Genomic DNA, 22,154 nt, shown 5'->3' on the forward strand with positions numbered 1-22,154 from the left:
AATTATTACCACAGGAGATCATGTGGTCACCATGTCTCCTCATGTATCTGCTCCCAGTCACCTCATACACTGCAGACATGGCTGACATATCATATATAGAGGAATTATTACCACAGGAGATCATGTAGTCACCATGTCTCCTCGTGTATCTGCTCCAGTCACCTCATACACTGCAGACATGGCTGACATATCATATACAGGCAGTCCCCGGGTTACATACAAGATAGGGTCTGGAGGTTTGTTCTTAAGTTGAATTTGTATGTAAGTCGAAACTGTATATTTTATAATGGAAGTTCTAGACAATTTTTTTTCTTTTGCCCCAGTGACAATTGGAGTTTCAAAATTTTTGGTGTAATTGGACCAAGAATTATCAATAAAGCTTCATTACAGACACCTTACAGCTGATCATTGCAGCCTGGGACTATAGTAAAGCATCCAGAGAGCTTCACCAGAGGTCACAGTGGGCAGAGGGGTCCGTCTGTAACTATGGGTTGTCTGTAAGTCGGGTGTCCTTAAGTAGGGGACCGCCTGTATAGAGGAATTATTACCACAGGAGATGATGTAGTCACCATGTCTCCTCATGTATCTGCTCCCAGTCACCTCATACACTGCAGACATGGCTAATATATCATATATAGAGGAATTATTACCACAGGAGATCATGTAGTCACCAGGTCTCCTCATGTATCTGCTCCAGTCACCTCATACACTGCAGACATGGCGGATATATCATATATAGAGGAATTATTACCACAGGAGATCATGTAGTCACCATGTCTCCTCATGTATCTGCTCCAGTCACCTCATACACTGCAGACATGGCTGATATATCATATATAGAGGAATTATTACCACAGGAGATCATGTAGTCACCATGTCTCTTCATGTATCTGCTCCAGTCACCTCATACACTGCAGACATGGCTGATATATCATATATAGAGGAATTATTACCACGAGATCATGTAGTCACCATGTCTCCTCATGTATCTGCTCCCAGTCACCTCATACACTGCAGACATGGCTGATATATATCATATATAGAGGAATTATTACCACAGCAGATCATGTAGTCACCATGTCTCCTCATGTATCTGCTCCCAGTCACCTCATACACTGCAGACATGGCTGATATATCATATATAGAGGAATTATTACCACAGGAGATCATGTAGTCACCATGTCTCCTCATGTATCTGCTCCCAGTCACCTCATACACTGCAGACATGGCTGATATATCATATATAGAGTTATTATTAACACAGAAGATCATGTAGTCACCATGTCTCCTCATGTATCTGCTCCAGTCACCTCATACACTGCAGACATGGCTGACATATCATATATATGAGGATTATTATGAAAATGCATACCTCCCAACCATCCTGGCTTTGACGGGACAGTCACGGTTTTATTCCTCTGTCACGTCGCCACAGGAGGTTGAGAGATTGTTACGCTGTTCCCGTCATTGTCCCAGACCAAGAGACAAGTTCTCATCTCCGGGTCCCTGAACACCCTACTATAGATGTAGCGACAGCTTGGTTGCAAGGCAGTGAGCTGAGAGTTCCCAGTACTCCCTCCTCCTCCTCCTCCCCCGGGCCGGCCCTCCCTCCTTTGTGAGCTGTGCCTTAGTGTCCCCAGTCAGTGCAGGTATCATCACGGGGTGGCACCAGGAGAGGTGACTCAGCCATACACACTGGAGACTCCTCTGCAGCTCCTGGTAGTTGTGAAGGTGCAGGGGGAGGGTGGCAGCACAGACAGAGGCTACATCGCTGCCTTCTGTGAAGCCCCAGCAGCTGCACACCTCTACAATGACCATCTCCACAGCAGGGATGAGGGAGGACAGCCACTCACATCATACAGTAAGCAATGTCAATGTACTGTATGATAGAAGACATTCATCAGGGCTTGTGTCAGTTTTGTGACGTACAAGCCCTTAAATTATCGCAATGCCTTGCAAACCGCCAGACATTGCGATTATTTTGCTCCTCAAACCATCTCCACACCAAGAGGGCATGAAGGAAATGCGGACAGCGGCACCTGCACCCTCGCTAGAACCTGTCAACTTTCATGATTGTAAGTTTGCAGGTTACTAAGCAATTCCACACCTTTCTGATTTTAGCCGATCTATAACAATGTGCACATTGTGATATACGATGTGGAAAATCCCCATATACTTCCACACTGCAGTATGGCAGTATATGGTAGGATCAATCAGGCAACCCAGGGTTAAAGTACCCTAGGGGGCTGAAAAATTATCCCTAGAACTGTTATAAATATAAATAAACAGTAAAATTCATAAACACGTTAGTTATCACCGAGTCCCATGAATGCCTGATCCATCAAAATATAATAATGGTTATTCCCAGAGTTTAACTCCATAACGGAAAATAGCTCCCAAGTTAAGAAATGACGATTTTTTGCCATTTTGCAAAATATAAAAGATGTAATAAAAGTGATCAAAAGGTCGTTCAGTCCTAAATATGGTAGCATTGAAAATGGCACCACTCACAGCTCTGTACATCGAAGTATGAAAAAGTTCTCTTAGGAAACCCTGTGATCATAGCGACCCAAAGAATAAAATAGACATGTAATTTGGGGCGCGCAGTGGAAGCTGTAAAAATGATGGCCACAAGAAAATGGTGCAAAAGCATTTTTTCACCAATTTCACTACATTTGGAATGTTTTCCCCATTCCCAGTACACAAAATGGAATATTAAATACCGTCACTATAAAGTGAATTTTTTTACGCTGACAACAAGCCGTCACACAGCTCTGTACAGGGAAAAATATAAAAAGCTTGGGATTGAAAAATGCAAAAATGAAAAAGGGCATTAGTGACACAGGATTAAACTAATGGGGCACATTTACTTACCAGGTCCATTCGCGGTCCAGCGGCGGCTTCTCCGACGATCGTTCGGGTCTTCCGGCGATTCATGAAGGTCCTGCGCCCGATGTCCACCAGGCGTCGCTGCTGTGCCGAAGTCCGCCGAGGTGCCCTGGAGTTCATCGTCTTCATCGTGGTGCATGTGAGTATGGCCCGTGCGACCAATTTTTTTTTTTAAAAATGCGGCAGTTTTTCCAAATCCGTCGGGTTTTCGTTCGGCCAAGCCCTCCGATGTATACACATCAGGGCACAATCAAACATACCACAGTGTTTACACATGCAACATTCAAACATGGGGGCAGGCCTCGGCCCCATCTCATTTGCGTTTCCAGTGAAACACATGTGATTGCTTACCGATCACATGTGTTTAATTAAAAACAAAAATGCGATTAAATCGAGGCACACACAATACACTAGCATTACGTTTGTAAATGCAGCACTAGTGGTACGTGTAACCGCACTCCGAGTCATTCAAAAATATTGTGGATCACCTTTGTAAAATTCAGCTTTGAAAGAAAGCGATCACTGAATAGTGGGAAGTGGCGTGACTAGGGGTGTGACCAAGGGCGTGGTTAATGGACCTCTTTCTATTTTTAAAAAGTTGGGAGGTATGGATAATGTAGTCACCATATTTCCTCATGTATCTACTCCCAGTCACCTCATACACTGCAGACATGGCTGGTATATCATATATAGAGGAATTATTACCACAGGAGATCATGTAGTCACCATGTCTCCTCATGTATCTGCTCCCAGTCACCTCATACACTGCAGACATGACTGATATATCATATATAGGAGAATTATTACCACAGGAGATCATGTAGTCACCATGTCTCCTCATGTATCTGCTCCCAGTCACCTCATACACTGCAGACATGGCTGATATATCATATATAGGAGAATTATTACCACAGGAGATGATGTAGTCACCATGTCTCCTCATGTATCTGCTCCTAGTCACCTCATACACTGCAGACATGGCTGATATATCATATATAGAGGAATTATTACCACAGGAGATCATGTAGTCACCATGTCTCCTCATGTATCTGATCCAATCACCTCATACACTGCAGACATGGCTGATATATCATATGTATAGAGGAATTATTACCACAGGAGATCATGTAGTCACCATGTCTCCTCGTGTATCTGCTCCCAGTCACCTCATACACTGCAGACATGGCTGATATATCATATATAGAGGAATTATTACCACAGGAGATGATGTACTCACCATGTCTCCTCATGTATCTGCAACATCCCCCACCGGGGCCTAGCCTTTGAAGTGAGACCTGGTGACAGCCGGGGCCCGCGGTACCGGAGTGGCTGGCGGTTGCGGCCTAAGCACGCTATTGTCACGGTGCTTGGTACGGGGGAACCGGAGGGCTGTCCTACAGCCTGGCAGGTCTCCAGCAGGGTGGTGTTGGCAAGAAAAGATGAGGGAGAGGCTGCTATAGCGGATCTCCCTGGGGCAACCCCTTAATGTCCCGAGTGTGAGTCTCTGGGTGATGGACAGGGTGCCGGTGATGTAGGCAGCCGTATTAGCAGGGACCAGACGGAGACAGAAGTTGAAGAAAACAACTTACAGTTCTTTATTTGAACCGGCAGGAACCGCAGCAACGTGCCTTTAACAGGTAGGTAGGGTGCCGAGATGTGAGTTGGAGGGAGCCTCAGGAGATAGTTCACCAGCCTGGAAGTAGAGGGCAGGCTGGGAGGCAGCTGTGTCCTGGTAGGAAGCTTCAGCTTGTCCTGTAGGGCTTCAGGTATCACCTTCAAAGGTAAGATGATACCCCTTTCCTCACTACACTAACTCTAGTCTAATGCTCCACTCTTCAGAGGCAGGGGCTAGGCTCTTCCTGCTCTGGTATGGGCTAGACAGAGATTACTCACTCACTCACTGATTCTCCTACAACAGAATCTCTCTGAATCCTTACTAGAATAATCTAGTCTCCAGAACATTCCTGGCCAGAGGTTTTATTACCTCCCTTTGGTCAGGTGGTGGCTGCTCCTCCAATCACATCTCAGCTTACAGAGCACAGGATGTAACACATATCATTGGACAACAGCATCTTGCATTATACAAAATACTTAACCTCTGCCTTGCCAGGCAGGATTCACCACTGCAATACCCCTATGTCCTATCAGGACCATGTAATGTAATGTAGGTACATGCAGGTGGGACGTATTCGCAAGCACTACCTCGCCATTGCATCGGCGAGGGTGTTGCATACCCCGGGGGCAATTGAAAGAGCCGCCCTCGGCTCGACTACCGATGTTTTGGGACACAGAGGGGGCTAAGGCACTTCTGGGAAGTGCAGGCTATGTGAGGTGTAGGGACAAACCGCCCATGGTCCTGGAAACAGGCACCTGGGTTGGTGTCGGACTAAGACAAAAATATGTATATCTGTATGACAGTTGGTCGCTGACGCCATTAAACCGAACTGTACAGTAGGAAAGGTGTGGTGTCATGTCCTGTAATCCACTCCTTGCACCAAGGCCTGTATATTTGTTTGATCAACGCTTCTTCCCTGGCGGCAATTATATGGTGTCTATCTGCATTGCATGAGCATATGCGACACGAGTACCTCCTGACTGGCATCCTTACCCATGTATGAGTGGCATCCAGGTGCTATCTGTGTAACACCCCCGGTCCCCTAAAGACCCGCAGTTTACGGACTACCCCCATGTGCAAACCTCGGTTTGAGGGATCAGGTAGCGGTCAGTGTTTTACAAAAAGACGGTCCGACACAGCCACACTACAACCTGAAAAGCCTATGAAAGGGTTAATGCAGACTACTGGCAAATATGACAGTGTGCAAACAGGTTAAGATAAATTCACATTGGCTTAGGAGCCCAATGGGTACCCATCTTGAACGTTACAAACGTTACAGAGGTAGATAGGCTACTCAGGGTAGCACGATAGTAAATGTCTCTTTTCCTGCAAAGAAAAGGCATAAAGAGTGCATGCAGAATGTCCATACCTAAAAAGGAAGGCATTAAGTGCAAAATAATAGTCAATAGACATAGCAACTTTTCCCTGGTAGTATCTGGCAAAAGTCTCACAGAAGGTCTCTAATGACAAAGTCCATCTTCTGGGTACAGCCCTTGATGTGGGGAAAAGTGCAGTAGAAGCAAAGGGTCTCCTCTATTTGTAGAGGGACAGAGTCCTTTGGGTAGGAAATTCTCTGCTGTGGCAGAGGAAGAGGTGCTGTCATAGCACATGACAGTGATCAGTTCAAGGTATGTCTCTTGACTGAGATAAATAAGGGTAAGAGTCTCAGGAAAGTCTCTGGCTCTATAGGGATAGGCAGAAATATACAATATGTACAGTACCTGAAGTGGGCTACAGCCCTTCAGGGGTTAGTCAGCATCTTCGCTGGGTTCAGCAAAGACAGGATCCAGCTCCTGCAGGGAATCCTGTGCATCCTCAGCGGGAGTAGGTGTCGGCTGGGGACACCCGGTGGCAGCAGTGGGTACTGCAGGTGCAGCAACATCCTCCGGACCTTCAGGGGGAGGAGCGCTGTCGCCCGGGGTGTCGGCTGTTCCAGCCGGGGGCTCAACTGAGCCAGGGACCACAGAGGGGTCCAGGAAGAAATAAACAGAGTCCAGCGGCCGTGCCGCGGCTCCTTCCAGCTCCGGTTCTTCCGGGGCCGGGTCATCACCCCATTGGTAACCGGCAAGGGGAGATGCAGGCCTAGATGGAACCTCCGGACAAGGTTCGCTAGCCGGGATGTCTTCTCCCACAGAAGAGCCGCGGGACCTGGCAATGCTCCCGGCAGGGGAACCGGTGGGGGTGGCGCCCTGTATCATGCCCGGCCCATGGATGGCAATGGGACCCGTACTCACAATTACTGTGGATGGGGCATTCACGTGGGTCACCGCCCGGGGACTTGCAGCCGAGGAGGAAGAGGTGTTCGGAGACTCCGGCCACTCGTCGTCCTCATACCAGTCGTCCTGCGGGAAGTAGCGGTCCTCGTCGGAGTCGGGGATCCGGATCACGCCAGCCGCCCAAGGTCCTCGGGGCCCCTCTTGCAGGGAGAACTCAATACACTCGCCTGGCTTCAGGTTGTGCTGGCTCTCCGGCAGATCAGGCCTCTTGACGGACCGGCGGGGTATAAATACTTCCCGTCCGGTGTAGTCCTGGGTGGCGAAGCCATAGCCCTTCCGCTTGTCAAAGAACCGGACCATGCCGGTGGTGCGGTTCTTCTCGACCCAAGCTCCAGCTGTCGATCGACCGGCCATATACCGCTGGGCCTCCTTCTCTCTGCGTCGCTGGTCCGCGACAGCGTCTCGGAGTCGCCGACAGGCGGCCTCACCTCGGCCTTGAGGCTGCGGAGGTTTCGGTGCTGGGGCTCGTGGCTCCGGTTCAGGCTCGGATCTCCTTGGACGACAGGTAGGTGCCGGAACAGGAGCAGGAACCACCGGAGGGTCAGGAACCACCACATCGGGGCTAGCAGGCCGCGCAGCCGGAGTAGTAGGCCTCGGAGCAGGTGGAGCGGCAACACGAGGCCCAGGCGTTGGCTCAGCAGGAGTCGGGGCCTCCCCACGTGGCGCCTCCACGTGGACCCGCGGTACCGGGATGGTAGCCGGGATAGGGACGAGGAACCGCCCGGGTGGGATTTGGTACTGCGTCACCGTTTGGTAGCATGTCCTGGTGACGAAGGCCCGAGTCAATCCTCGGTGCAGCCGATGTCCAGCGGAGGGTCTTCGGACAGGCTGCGCAGAGACCACCACCATAGTCTCTAGGACCTCGTAAAACTCCGGACGCTCCACAGGAGGGAGAGGCGGAGGACCCCACATGGCGTTGTCCTCTCTGTCCAAAGTCCACTCCAGTTCTGGCCCTTCTCTGAGGCAGGGCAGGAAGTCCGCCTCGAGCCAGTGGGAGGAGTCCGAGTCCTTCCCGCCAAGAGCTGTGGCGGGCTCTAATTTTTCCTGCGCCACAGGAGGCGGGGTTTGCGCGCTTCGCGCGTGGGTGGAGCTTGATGCGTCATCTGGGTTTCCCGCCAGTGAAGGTTTTGGCGGGCTGGAATTATTTGCTGCGCCACAGTTCCTGAGGAAAAAATCTTCGGGCGCGGCAGCGCCGGATGTAGCAGAGCTGGTACAGTTCTTGCCAGGATTAACCTCTGGAGTGCGGGAGCGGCGCTCGACCGCACGTGGCAGCAGTATAACACAGTTCATTCCAGAAACGTACAAGTCCTTAGGCCTAAACCCGGATGGCAGCAGGGTTAGGCAGCACAGTCTTTTAATAAAGGAAAGTCTTTAATGCCGTAATAAGGCACAGAAGTCTATATCCTGTTCGTGACGCCACTTGCAACATCCCCCACCGGGGCCTAGCCTTTGAAGTGAGACCTGGTGACAGCCGGGGCCCGCGGTACCGGAGTGGCTGGCGGTTGCGGCCTAAGCACGCTATTGTCACGGTGCTTGGTACGGGGGAACCGGAGGGCTGTCCTACAGCCTGGCAGGTCTCCAGCAGGGTGGTGTTGGCAAGAAAAGATGAGGGAGAGGCTGCTATAGCGGATCTCCCTGGGGCAACCCCTTAATGTCCCGAGTGTGAGTCTCTGGGTGATGGACAGGGTGCCGGTGATGTAGGCAGCCGTATTAGCAGGGACCAGACGGAGACAGAAGTTGAAGAAAACAACTTACAGTTCTTTATTTGAACCGGCAGGAACCGCAGCAACGTGCCTTTAACAGGTAGGTAGGGTGCCGAGATGTGAGTTGGAGGGAGCCTCAGGAGATAGTTCACCAGCCTGGAAGTAGAGGGCAGGCTGGGAGGCAGCTGTGTCCTGGTAGGAAGCTTCAGCTTGTCCTGTAGGGCTTCAGGTATCACCTTCAAAGGTAAGATGATACCCCTTTCCGCACTACACTAACTCTAGTCTAATGCTCCACTCTTCAGAGGCAGGGGCTAGGCTCTTCCTGCTCTGGTATGGGCTAGACAGAGATTACTCACTCACTCACTGATTCTCCTACAACAGAATCTCTCTGAATCCTTACTAGAATAATCTAGTCTCCAGAACATTCCTGGCCAGAGGTTTTATTACCTCCCTTTGGTCAGGTGGTGGCTGCTCCTCCAATCACATCTCAGCTTACAGAGCACAGGATGTAACACATATCATTGGACAACAGCATCTTGCATTATACAAAATACTTAACCTCTGCCTTGCCAGGCAGGATTCACCACTGCAATACCCCTATGTCCTATCAGGACCATGTAATGTAATGTAGGTACATGCAGGTGGGACGTATTCGCAAGCACTACCTCGCCATTGCATCGGCGAGGGTGTTGCATATCTGCTTCCAGTCACCTCATACACTGCAGACATGGCTGATATATCATATATAGAGGAATTATTACCACAGGAGATCATATAGTCACCATGTCTCCTCATGTATCTGCTCCCAGTCACCTCATACACTGCAGACATGGCTGATATATCATATATATAGAGGAATTATTACCACAGGAGATCATGTAGTCACCATGTCTCCTCATGTATCTGCTCCAGTCACCTCATACACTGCAGACATGGCTGATATATCATCTATAGAGGAATTATTACCACAGGAGATCATGTAGTCACCAGGTCTTCTCATGTATCTGCTCCCAGTCACCTCATACACTGCAGACATGGCTGATATATCATACATAGAGGAATTATTACCACAGGAGATCATGTAGTCACCAGGTCTTCTCATGTATCTGCTCCCAGTCACCTCATACACTGCAGACATGGCTGATATATCATACATAGAGGAATTATTACCACAGGAGATCATGTAGTCACCAGGTCTTCTCATGTATCTGCTCCCAGTCACCTCATACACTGCAGACATGGCTGATATATCATACATAGAGGAATTATTACCACAGGAGATCATGTAGTCACCATGTCTCCTCATGCATAGCTCCCAACCGTCCCGATTTTGACGGGACTTTCCCGTTTTTCGTACCTCTGCCCCGCGTCATGGGCAGCTATGAGATTGTCGCGGAATCTCCCCCCAGGTCCCGCTGTGTCCCGGCGCTGTGTCCGCATAGTAAATACTTTGAAAGCCTGAACTCACAGTACAGAATGGCTTCTACAGACATCGGGAGGGAATCCTTTTCAGAGAAGTATCCGGCTTAGCGGAGAGAGCAGGGACCACGTCATCAGCTTCAGATCTCTGTCCATATATGGTCACTGCATCTCCTAGGGTTCCCCAGAGCAGACATCGGGCAGGGAATCCTTTTCAGAGAAGTGTCGGCTCAGCCAGAGAGCAGGGACCACGTCATCAGGTCAGCATGTGTCCATATATGGTCTCCAGGGCTTCCCCAGACACAAGCTCTTTATATAATAAAATTACATAAAGTTTTGGCCAGGCTGAGATTCGAACCTGGGACCTTGTGCACCATAGACAGGAGCTTAACTAACTGGAGCTTAACTAACTGAGCTATAAGGTCAGTGATACAGAGCTGAGGATTTCTGGTAACTAAGACATGTTATCAGCCAGTGTTACATTGTGATACAGACTAATGCACTGATATATAGAGAGGGATCTTCTCAGAGGTTATTATTGTAATTATTGAGACTATTATTATTATTATTATTATAAATTTTATTATTTTTATTATTATGGAGATGATTATTAATAATGGTAAAAATAATAATAATAATCATCTCAATAATAATAATTAATAATAATAATCTCCATAATAATAATAATAGTCTCAATAATTACAATAATCTGAGAAGATCCCTCCCTATATACCAAGGCAGTATATAGTCATAGTTCTTAGTTACCAAAATTCTTCACCTTGTTAATCACTGAGGCTATAGCTCAGTTGGTTGAGGCACTGTGTTATTATTGTACATGGACACTGCAGGTTCTGGGTTCTATTCCCAATGAGGATTATTTTTTTTTTTTTATTGAGATGATTTTTATTATTTTAATATGGTTAAAATTTGGGGCGTGGCCAGGGAGTGATTGGGGGTGTGGCTTAGGGGGATCGCTACGCGTGCCGCCATTTTGTCCCTCTTTCCTTATCACAAATGTTGGGAGGTATGCTCATGTATCTGCTCCAGTCACCTCATACACTGCAGACATGGCTGATATATCATATATAGAGGAATTATTACCACAGGAGATCATGTAGTCATCAGGTCTTCTCATGTATCTGCTCCCAGTTACTTCACACAATGCAGATATTACTGACTGAGGAATTATTAACAAAGGGGTTCACATAGGGGGAGGTTTATCATACGCCGACGCTTGTGCATCATCATATGTGCCTGGCCCAGACCCGCCTCTTGATGTACCTGTGGGGTCGCTACGCTGCACGGCAAAACTACACCAGGTTGCCAAAGAGTATTCAGCCATGGAACAGGAACACCTAGGGCTGCCAACTTTGGCGGTGGCCTCGCCCCTCCATGCCCACTTGTTGTAGAGGTGGCATAGTCGCAAATGTAATAGAAATGTTTTGCAGTGCTCAAATAATTGCGATTATGTCAGCGCAACCTTGCCGATGCATAGAGTAGGTACTTGTTGCAAATAGCGCCCTCTCCTGGTGAAACAAGAGTTAACATGGAAATGTTATCCACCAATGATCCTTTGTACCACTGTGAAGCAAGCTGGAACCTGACTGGAGGGTGCTGACACCTGACCAGGGGAGTTATAAAAACCCATGGTGGGCGGGAGCACATGTCTGTGCTGCAACAGCCAGTGTCATAATACCAGGAAGCAGAAGGCTGTGAGAAACCCTTTCTGCGGACCATCTATCTTCCGCCAGCTTTCCTGCTCTGCTGCTAATGTTTGGCCGTTGCCTGCCATTTGAAGTTGAATATAGAACCATGAGTTGATTTGCACAACGTGCCTTAGTGTGATCCCTAGATCAGGCTATTTGACATGTTGACATGTTATTAGTGAGGGGAGGCAGATGCTGGGCATTTCATTAGTGAGGGGAGGCTGCTGCTGGGCATTTCATTAGTGAGGGGAGGCTGCTGCTGGACATTTCATTAGTGAGGGGAGGCGGCTGCTGGACATTTCATTAGTGAGGGGAGGCGGCTACTGGACATGTTATTATTGAGAGGAGGCAGATGCTGGACATGTTATTATTGAGAGGAGGCAGATGCTGGACATTTCATTAGTGAGGACGGGGCTGCTGGATATTTATATAGTGATGGGAGGCTTCTGCTGGACATTTCATTAATGAGGAAAGTCTGCTAGACATTTAATTCGATAGGGGAGGCTGCGGGACCTTTAATTAGTAAGGGAAGGTTGCTGGACTTTTTTTGGAGGGGGGGTTGCTGCATGTTTTTTATCAACGAGGGGAGACAACTGCTCATTTCAGGAATAAAGTGAGGCTTCTGCATCTGTATGTGTATTCTGAAGTAAAGTGAGCAGAATGGGGGTGGCAGTGAGAGCTTAGGTCCCGTTGCACAGGTGTCGTCTTACGCCACTAATTAGGAATTTTACATCAATACAGTCCCAAGATGATGCATAATCTTACATTTTAAGATTTGCAGGGGCTCTAACAAAGTTGGTATGGGGACATATGCATAATATTATAGGACTCCATGGAGGAATTAGCTCAGAAGAGGTGAAGCTCTTGTGATGCCACCTGTAGGCAATCACCTGGTGCCAGCTTCTAAAGCAGAATTTCTTAGAACTGACTCAAGTACCGTGGCATAGACTACAGCCCTGGCAGGGAGAAGCGTATTGTTTAATCTGGCTGATCTGTAGAAAGACTAGACACAGACAGCCACGTCAGTAGAATCTCAGACAGCAAATAGATCCTATGCCAAGGCCACTGCTGCCCTTGTGTTACCTGCCTCCACATCACGGTGGGTTACAGGGGACACGGATCACCTCATTTCCAGAGGTTTGAAAAGTGATTCAGCCCCAGGGTAATTTAGATTTACAGTATCTGCAAAATGTAACAACTTTCAGCTGTTTTCAAATGCAATCATATAAGAAGAAGATTTCAGCCTCTTCCAGCTAGTGACTTGTTCCTTAACTTTCTCCCACAGTAGCCAATATAGTAACAGTGCTCCCACAGTAGCCAATACAGTAACAGTGCTCCCACAGTAGCCAATACAGTAACAGTGCTCCCACAGTAGCCAATATAATAACAGTGCTCCCACAGTAGCCAATATAGTAACAGTGCTCCCACAGTAGCAATATAGTGACAGTGGCCTCCTATTGTACAAAATATAGTAACTGTATCCCACAGTATCAAATATATACTAACAGTGCCCCCACAATAGTCAGTATAGTAATAGTGCACCCATATAGTTACTATTACAGTCATAATGAATCTACAAGCAAGTCACATTGGAGAAGATTTATCATTGGTTTTGCTGGGCTTTTTTGGTGTATAAAAGTCACTAAAAAGTCACACAGGACAATTCCCTACACTGGCGTAAACATAGAATTACTGCTAGTGCAACGCCGTGCAAAGCCAGATTCAACATTGACCCCATACAATAGATAGTAGTTACATTGCCCCCACAAAGTAGCCGATAGTCACCCCAAGTAGCCCAAGTACTGCTTCCTATGGGCCTATGGTCCTATGGGCTTCCCCCAGTAGTCAGCTGTCCTAAGTGCTGCGACCAGTAGCCAGAAGTCCTATGGGCTTCCCCCAGTATCCAGCTGTCCTAGGTGCTGCCCCCAGTAGTCAGCTGTCCTAAGTGCTGCCCTCAGTAGCCAGCAGGCCTAGATGCTGCCCCCAGTAGCCAGCAGTCCTAGGTGCTGAACCCAGAACTCAGCAGTCCTAGGTGATACCCCTAGTAGACCAGCAGTCTTAGGTGCTGCCCCCAGTAGTCAGCTGCCGAAGTGCTGCCCCCAGTAGCCAGCAGTCCTAGGTGCTTCCCCCAGTAGTCAGCTGTCCTAAGTGCTGCCCCCAGTAGCCAGAAGTTCTAGGTGCTTCCCCCAGTAGCCAGCTGTCCTAGGTGCTTCCCCAAGTAGTCAGCTGTCCTAAGTGCTGCCCCCAGTAGCCAGCAGTCCTAGGTGCTGCTCCCATTAGCCAGCAGTCCTAGGTGCTGCCCCCAGTAGCCAGCAGTCCTAGGTGCTGCCCCCAGTAGTCAGAATTCCTAGGTGCACCCCCAGTAGCCAGTAGTCCTAGGTGCTGCCCCCGGTAGTCAGCAGTCCTAGGTATTGCACCCAGTAGTCAGGAATCCTAGGTGCAGCCACAGTAGCCAGCAGTCCTATATATTGCACCCATTAGTCAGGAATCCTAGGTGCTTCCCCCAGTAGCAAGCAGTTATAGGTGCTGCCCCCAGGAGCTAGCTCTCCTAGGTGCTTCCCCCAGTAGTCAGCAGTCCTAGTTTCTGCTCTCAGTAGCCAGGCAGTCAGAGTTAGATCACTGTCCTCACTAGCCAGAAGTTCTAGATGCTGTTGCTAGTGGACAGTAGTCACAGTGCTTGCCCTCAGTATCCAGTAACATTGCATTTTTTTCAAAATTCATTTGGATTCATTTGGATCACTACGACAGGATATATCATATATACCCCTCACACCACAACTGACCACACTGTGGTCCTCACATACAGGTATATCATATATACCCCTCACACCACAACTGATTACAATGTGCCACCACATCTATCATTAATACCCCTCACACCACAACTGAGCACACTGTGCTCCTCACATATATCATATATACCCCACACACCACAACTGACCACACTGTACCCCCACATACACTCACCGGCCATTTTATTAGGTACACCATGCTAGTAACGGGTTGGACCCCCTTTTGCCTTCAGAACTGCCTCAATTCTTTGTGGCATAGATTCAACAAGGTGCTGGAAGCATTCCTCAGAGATTTTGGTCCATATTGACATGATGGCATCACACAGTTGCCGCAGATTTGTCGGCTGCACATCCATGATGTGAATCTCCCGTACCACCACATCCCAAAGATGCTCTATTGGATTGAGATCTGGTGACTGTGGAGGCCATTTGAGTACAGTGAACTCATTGTCATGTTCAAGAAACCAGTCTGAGATGATTCCAGCTTTATGACATGGCGCATTATCCTGCTGAAAGTAGCCATCAGATGTTGGGTACATTGTGGTCATAAAGGGATGGACATGGTCAGCAAGAATACTAAGGTAGGCTGTGGCATTGCAACGATGCTCAATTGGTACCAAGGGGCCCAAAGAGTGCCAAGAAAATATTCCCCACACCATGACACCACCACCACCAGCCTGAACCGTTGATAAAAGGCAGGATGGATCCATGCTTTCATGTTGTTGACGCCAAATTCTGACCCTACCATCCGAATGTTGCAGCAGAAATCGAGACTCATCAGACCAGGCAACATTTTTCCAATCTTCTACTGTCCAATTTCGATGAGCTTGTGCAAATTGTAGCCTCAGTTTCCTGCTCTTAGCTGAAAGGAGTGGCACCCGGTGTGGTCTTCTGCTGCTGTAGCCCATCTGCCTCAAAGTTCGACGTACTGTGCGTTCAGGGATGCTCTTCTGCCTACCTTGGTTGTAACGGGTGGCGATTTGAGTCACTGTTGCCTTTCTATCAGCTCGAACCAGTCTGCCCATTCTCCTCTGACCTCTGGCATCAACAAGGCATTTCCGCCCACAGAACTGCCGCTCCCTGGATGTTTTTTCTTTTTCGGACCATTCTCTGTAAACCCTAGAGATGGTTGTGCGTGAAAATCCCAGTAGATCAGCAGTTTCTGAAATACTCAGACCAGCCCTTCTGGCACCAACAACCATGCCACGTTCAAAGGCACTCAAATCACCTTTGTTCCCCATACTGATGCTCGGTTTGAACTGCAGGAGATTGTCTTGACCATGTCTACATGCCTAAATGCACTGAGTTGCCGACCATGTGATTGGCTGATTACAAATTAAGTGTTAACGAGCAGTTGGACAGGTGTACCTAATAAAGTGGCCGGTGAGTGTATATCATATATACCCCTCACATCACAACTGACCACACTGTGCCCCCCACCTATATATCATATATACCCCTCACACCACAACTGAGCACACTGTGCACCCCACATATATCATAAAAAACACTCCTACCACAACTGACCACACTGTGCCCCCAAGATATATCATATATACCCCTCACACAACTGACCACACTGTGCCCCCCACATATATCATATATACCCCTCACACCACTACTGACCACACTGTGCCCCCCACATATATCTTATATACCCCTCCTACCACAACTGAAAACACTGTGCACCACACATATCACATATACCCCTCACACCATAACTGATCACACTGTTTCCACATAAATATTAGATATATACTTCTCACTGCTCAACTGACCACATGGTACCCCCACATATATCATATATATCCCTCACACCGCAATTGACCACACTGGGGGTCATTTACTAAGGGCCCCATTCGCGTTTTCCCGACGTGTTACCCGTATACTTCCGTTTTGTGCCGATTTCCCCTGAATTGCCCCGGGTTTTTGGCGCACGCGATTGGATTGTGGCGCTTCGGTGCTGGCATGCACGCGACGGAAATCGGGGGCGTGGCCGAACGAAAACCCGACGGATTCGGAAAAACCGCCGCATTTAAAACAAAAAATGTGTCGCGGAGCTTGCACTTACCTTCACTCAGCCCGGCTCTGTGTATTCCAGTGCGTTCCGGGGAACTTCAGCGCAAAAGCGCCACCTGGTGGACGTCGGAGGAACTGCCTTAATAAATCCCGGCCGGACCCGAATCCAGAGCAGAGAGCGCGCCGCTGGATTGCAAATGGACCGGGTAAGTAAATCTGCCCCATTGTGTCCCCAAATATGTCATATATACCCCTCACACCACAACTGACTACACTGTGCCCCCACATACATCATAAAAAACACTCCTAACACAACTGATCACACTGTACCCCCACATATATCATATATACCCCTAACCCCACAACTGACCACACTGTGCCCCCAACATATATCATATATACCCCTCACACCACAACTGACCACACTGTGCCCCCCACATATATCATATATACCCCTCACACCACAACTGACCACACTGTGCCCCCCACATATATCATATATACCCCTCACACCACAACTGACCACACTGTTCCCCCACATATAACATATATACCCCTCACACCACAACTGACCATACTGTGCCCCCCACATATAACATATATACCCCTCACACCACAACTTACCACACTGTGCCCCCCACATATATAATTTATACCCTTCACACCACAACTGACCACACTGTGCCCCCCACGTATATCATATATATGCCTCCTACCACAACTGACCACACTGTACCCCCACATATATCATATATACCCCTCACACCACAACTGACCACACCGTGCTCCTCACACATTTCATTTATTCCCCTCACACCACAACTGATTACACTGTGCCCCCACATCTATCATATATACCCCACACTTCTCAACTGACCACACTGTGCCCCCCACATATATCATATATACCCCTCACACCACAACTGACCACACTGTGCTCCTCACATATATCATATATTCCTCTCCGACCACAACTAACCACACTGTACCCCCACATATATCATATATACCCCTCACACTACAACGGACCACACTGTGCTCCTCACATATTTCTTTTATTCCCCTCACACCACAACTGACTACACTATGCCCCCACATCTATCATATATACCCCTAACCCCACAACTGACCACACTGTGCACCACACATATCATATACACCCCTCACACCACAACTGACCACACTGTGCTCCTCATATATCATATATACCCCTCCTACCACAATTGACCACACTGTACCCCCACATATATCATATATACCCCTCACACCACAACTGACCACACGGTGCCCCCCCACATATAACATATATACCCCTCACACCACAACTGACCACTCTGTGCCCCCACATATATCATATATACCCCTCACACCACAACTGACCACACTGTGACCCTACAAATAATCATATATACCCCTCACACCACAACTGATCACACTGTACCCCCACATATATTATATATACCCCTCACACCACAACTGACCACACTGTGCCCCACACATATCATATATATATATATCTCACACCACAACTGACCACACTGTGACCCTACAAATATCATATATACCCCTCACACCACAACTGACCACACTTTGTCCCCACATATATCATATATACCGCTCACACCACAAATGACCACACTGTGTCCCCACACATATCATATATACCCCTCACACAACTGACCACACTGTGTCCTCACATATATCATATACACCCCTCACACCACAACTGACTACACTGTGCCTCCACATCTATCATATATACTCCTCACACAACAACTGATCACAGTGTTCCCCCACAAATATCATATATACCCCTCACACCACAACTGATCACACTGTGCACCACACATATCATATATACCCCTCACACCACAACTCATCACACAGTGTCCCCACACATATCACATATACCCCTCACACCATAACTGATCACACTGTTTCCACATAAATATTAGATATATACTTCTCACTGCTCAACTGACCACATGGTACCCCCACATATATCATATATATCCCTCACACCGCAATTGACCACACTGGGGGTCATTTACTAAGGGCCCCATTCGCGTTTTCCCGACGTGTTACCTGTATATTTCCATTTTGTGCCGATTTCCCCTGAATTGCCCCGGGTTTTTGGCGCACGCGATCGGATTGTGGCGCTTCGGTGCTGGCATGCACGCGACGGAAATCGGGGGCGTGGCCGAACGAAAACCCAACGGATTCGGAAAAACCGCCGCATTTAAAACAAAAAATGTGTCGCGGAGCTTGCACTTACCTTCACTCAGCCCGGCTCTGTGTATTCCAGTGCGTTCCGGGGAACTTCAGCGCAAAAGCGCCACCTGGTGGACGTCAGAGGAACTGCCTTAATAAATCTCGGCCGGACCCGAATCCAGAGCAGAGAGCGCGCCGCTGGATTGCAAATGGACCGTAAGTAAGTAAATCTGGCCCATTGTGTCCCCAAATATGTCATATATACCCCTCACACCACAACTGACTACACTATGCCCCCACATCTATCATATATACCCCTAACCCCACAACTGACCACACTGTGCACCACACATATCATATACACCCCTCACACCACAACTGACCACACTGTGCTCCTCATATATCATATATACCCCTCCTACCACAATTGACCACACTGTACCCCCACATATATCATATATACCCCTCACACCACAGCTGACCACACGGTAGCCCCCAAACATATCGGGGGTCATTTACTAAGGGCCCGATTCGCGTTTTCCCGACGTGTTACCCGAATATTTCCGATTTGCGCCGATTTCCCCTGTATTGCCCCGGGATTTTGGCGCACGTGATCGGATTGTGTCGCACCGACGCCGGCGTGCACGCGACGGAAATCGGGGGGCGTGGCCGAGCGAAAACCCGACGGATTCGGAAAAACCGCCGCATTTAAAAAAAGAAATGTGTCGCTTGGGACGCGCTTACCTTCACTTGGTCCGGCTCGGTGAACCTGAGTGCGTTCAGATGCTTTTCAGCGCAGCAGCGCCACCTGGTGGACGGCGGAGGAACTACCTTGATGAATCCCGGCCGGACCCGAATCCACCGCTGAGAACGCGCCGCTGGATCGCGAACGGACCGGGTAAATAAATCTGCCCCATCATATATACCCCTCACACCACAACTGACCACACTGTGCTCCTCACATATTTCATTTGTACCCCTCACACCACAACTGACCACACTGTGCCCCCCCACATATAACATATATACCCCTAACACCACAACTGACGACTCTGTGCCCCCACATATATCATATATACCCCTCACACCACAACTGACCACACTGTGACCCTACAAATAATCATATATACCCCTCACACCACAACTGATCACACTGTACCCCCACATATATCATATATACCCCTCACACCACAACTGACCACACTGTGCCCCCCCACATATAACATATATACCCCTCACACCACAACTGACCACACTGTGCCCCACATATATCATATATATATATCTCACACCACAACTGACCACACTGTGACCCTACAAATATCATATATACCCCTCACACCACAACTGACCACAACTGACCACACTTTGTCCCCACATATATCATATATACCGCTCACACCACAAATGACCACACTGTGTCCCCACACATATCATATATACCCCTCACACAACTGACCACACTGTGTCCTCACATATATCATATACACCCCTCACACCACAACTGACTACACTGTGCCTCCACATCTATCATATATACTCCTCACACCACAACTGATCACACTGTTCCCCTACAAATATCATATATACCCCTCACACCACAACTGATCACACTGTGCCCCCACATATATTATTTATACCCTTTACACCACAACGGACCACAATGTGCCCCCCACATATATCATATATACCCCTCCTACCACAGCTGAGCACACTGTACCCCCCACAACTGACCACACTGTGCTCCCACATATATAATATATACCCCTCACACCACAACTGAGTACACTGTGCCCCCACATATATCATAAATAGAAACCAAATACATAAAATATTAAAAGAGGCCCATACTAGGGAGTATGTCATCATATGGCTTCACTCCCAGCAACAAAGCAACCACAGGGGCCAATACACTACAGCCAAGCAAACCCCATATTACCAGCTTCTGTCCCCATTGCTCTGGGACCTATCACCCGACAAGCACAACACAACAGCAACAACGGACACCATTCAGCACCGCAACATGTGGACAGGTCTCAAAAGCTCTCCACTTCATGTAGTCTCATTAGGCTGCAACAACAAAACTGAGTTAATGTCCAACCCTTTATAAAGTCATGAACACTACATCGACCTAATGAGAGATTCCAAGTCAATATCGACTAAATTAAAGGACCAACCTATGGCTGGTAATTGATGGGTAGTTTATGGAGGAGTTTATGGGTTGGGCATTGACTTTCAGAGTAGTGATGAATAGCACTAGATAGACAGTTTCATACCTTCTGGATGAGAGCAAATATGTATGTCTAGAAAGTCCTAGCAGGGATGGAGGGGACTCTGGGAAAGGTGAGTAATTTGCATTGATGACGTTACACTGGGGCACATGGCTGCTCTACAAATGAGGTGATAAGTAAGTAACTGGGACTTATAGGGACAGATGGCTGTACTGGCTGTATGGATTCCATATGAGGAGCACATGGTTACAATATTTTGCACTTTATGATGTATAAAGCATTATATCCATGTCTCAGCATGCTTCAGCAACTTCCAAAATGGAAGTCGATGATACACGTGTACCCGCTTTTCTGCTGAAAGCAAAGGGACACTGAACAAAATGTGCAGACGGTAGCTCGAATGTAGACAGTTCCCCTGCAGATATTTGCTCAGGTTCTTTGCACCAGATCCAAAGAGGATGCAGGACGGAAAGACAAATCCTTGAAGTATGCACTAACTTCTTTGAAATCCTACTTAGAGGAACGCTCTATGGCCCAGAGCAGTTGGCAGAGCTGATGCCCAATGGCAGTTTCAGACTTAATTCTAGACATCTGTGCGCACATTGTACAGGTAGGGTGTGGGTCTCCTTCAAATGTTATTTACCGATTGGCAGCATCTTACAGGTGAAGCTAAGCTGGAGGACAAACACCTCCTGACTCTTTTGGGTCGTAAACATCCCAGGTGCAAGAGACAGTCACACAGTAGATGTAACTGGAAGCTTCAACTTACTGATATACTGCTATAATGTGTCAGGGTCGGTAATATGGATAACCTAGGACTCTGAGCTCAACTAGAATGTTACCAATAATTGATAGCAATCAGAGATCTTGTCTACTGTTTTATTAAAGGACACATTCAAATGGAAGTTCAAGTTAGCAAAGGGAACAATCTGTTTTTAGCCATCTATAATCTTGTAGTCTTAGGGGGTTTTGTCGTGCCCCAAGCCGCCTGCATACCCACTCCAGAGATTTCTGAGTTCCCTCTCCACTCAACTTCATGTTGTTTCCATACAAAATGAAAATGTTTCAAGATACTTCATCAGGTAATTATTGACTGGAAAAATGACCCAGCCCACCATGCTTTCACACATGGCGTTTTTAAATATAAAAAATTGACTAGATTAAGGCTGGGATGGGATCCTTGTGAACTGCTCCAACAGGTAGAGGTGACAGGACTAGTGACACAGACCTGATGACAAGTGTCCTTTAAGTCTCCATGTTTCCTCATGTATCTGCTCCCAGTCACCTCATACA

At 48.0% G+C, this 22,154-nt stretch overlaps 1 long non-coding RNA gene across 2 annotated transcripts in view; it reads left to right on the forward strand.

Annotated features, from left to right (window-relative positions):
* Positions 1 to 1,645: 1,645 nt before the first annotated feature.
* Positions 1,646 to 22,154, forward strand: part of LOC140066189 (uncharacterized) — a 31,180-nt gene continuing 10,671 nt past the window's right edge. Inside the window, exons 1-3 of one of the 2 annotated variants that reach the window (XR_011848153.1) lie at positions 1,646 to 1,861; positions 2,878 to 3,028; positions 16,502 to 16,623. This is a non-coding gene — a long non-coding RNA (uncharacterized lncRNA). Of the gene's footprint in view, positions 1,862 to 2,877; positions 3,029 to 16,501; positions 16,624 to 22,154 lie in introns of those variants that run through there. The other variant, XR_011848152.1, reaches the window with a different exon arrangement.

This window comes from Engystomops pustulosus, chromosome 6 (assembly GCF_040894005.1).
Source record: "Engystomops pustulosus chromosome 6, aEngPut4.maternal, whole genome shotgun sequence".
Taxonomy (NCBI): Eukaryota; Metazoa; Chordata; class Amphibia; order Anura; family Leptodactylidae; genus Engystomops; species Engystomops pustulosus.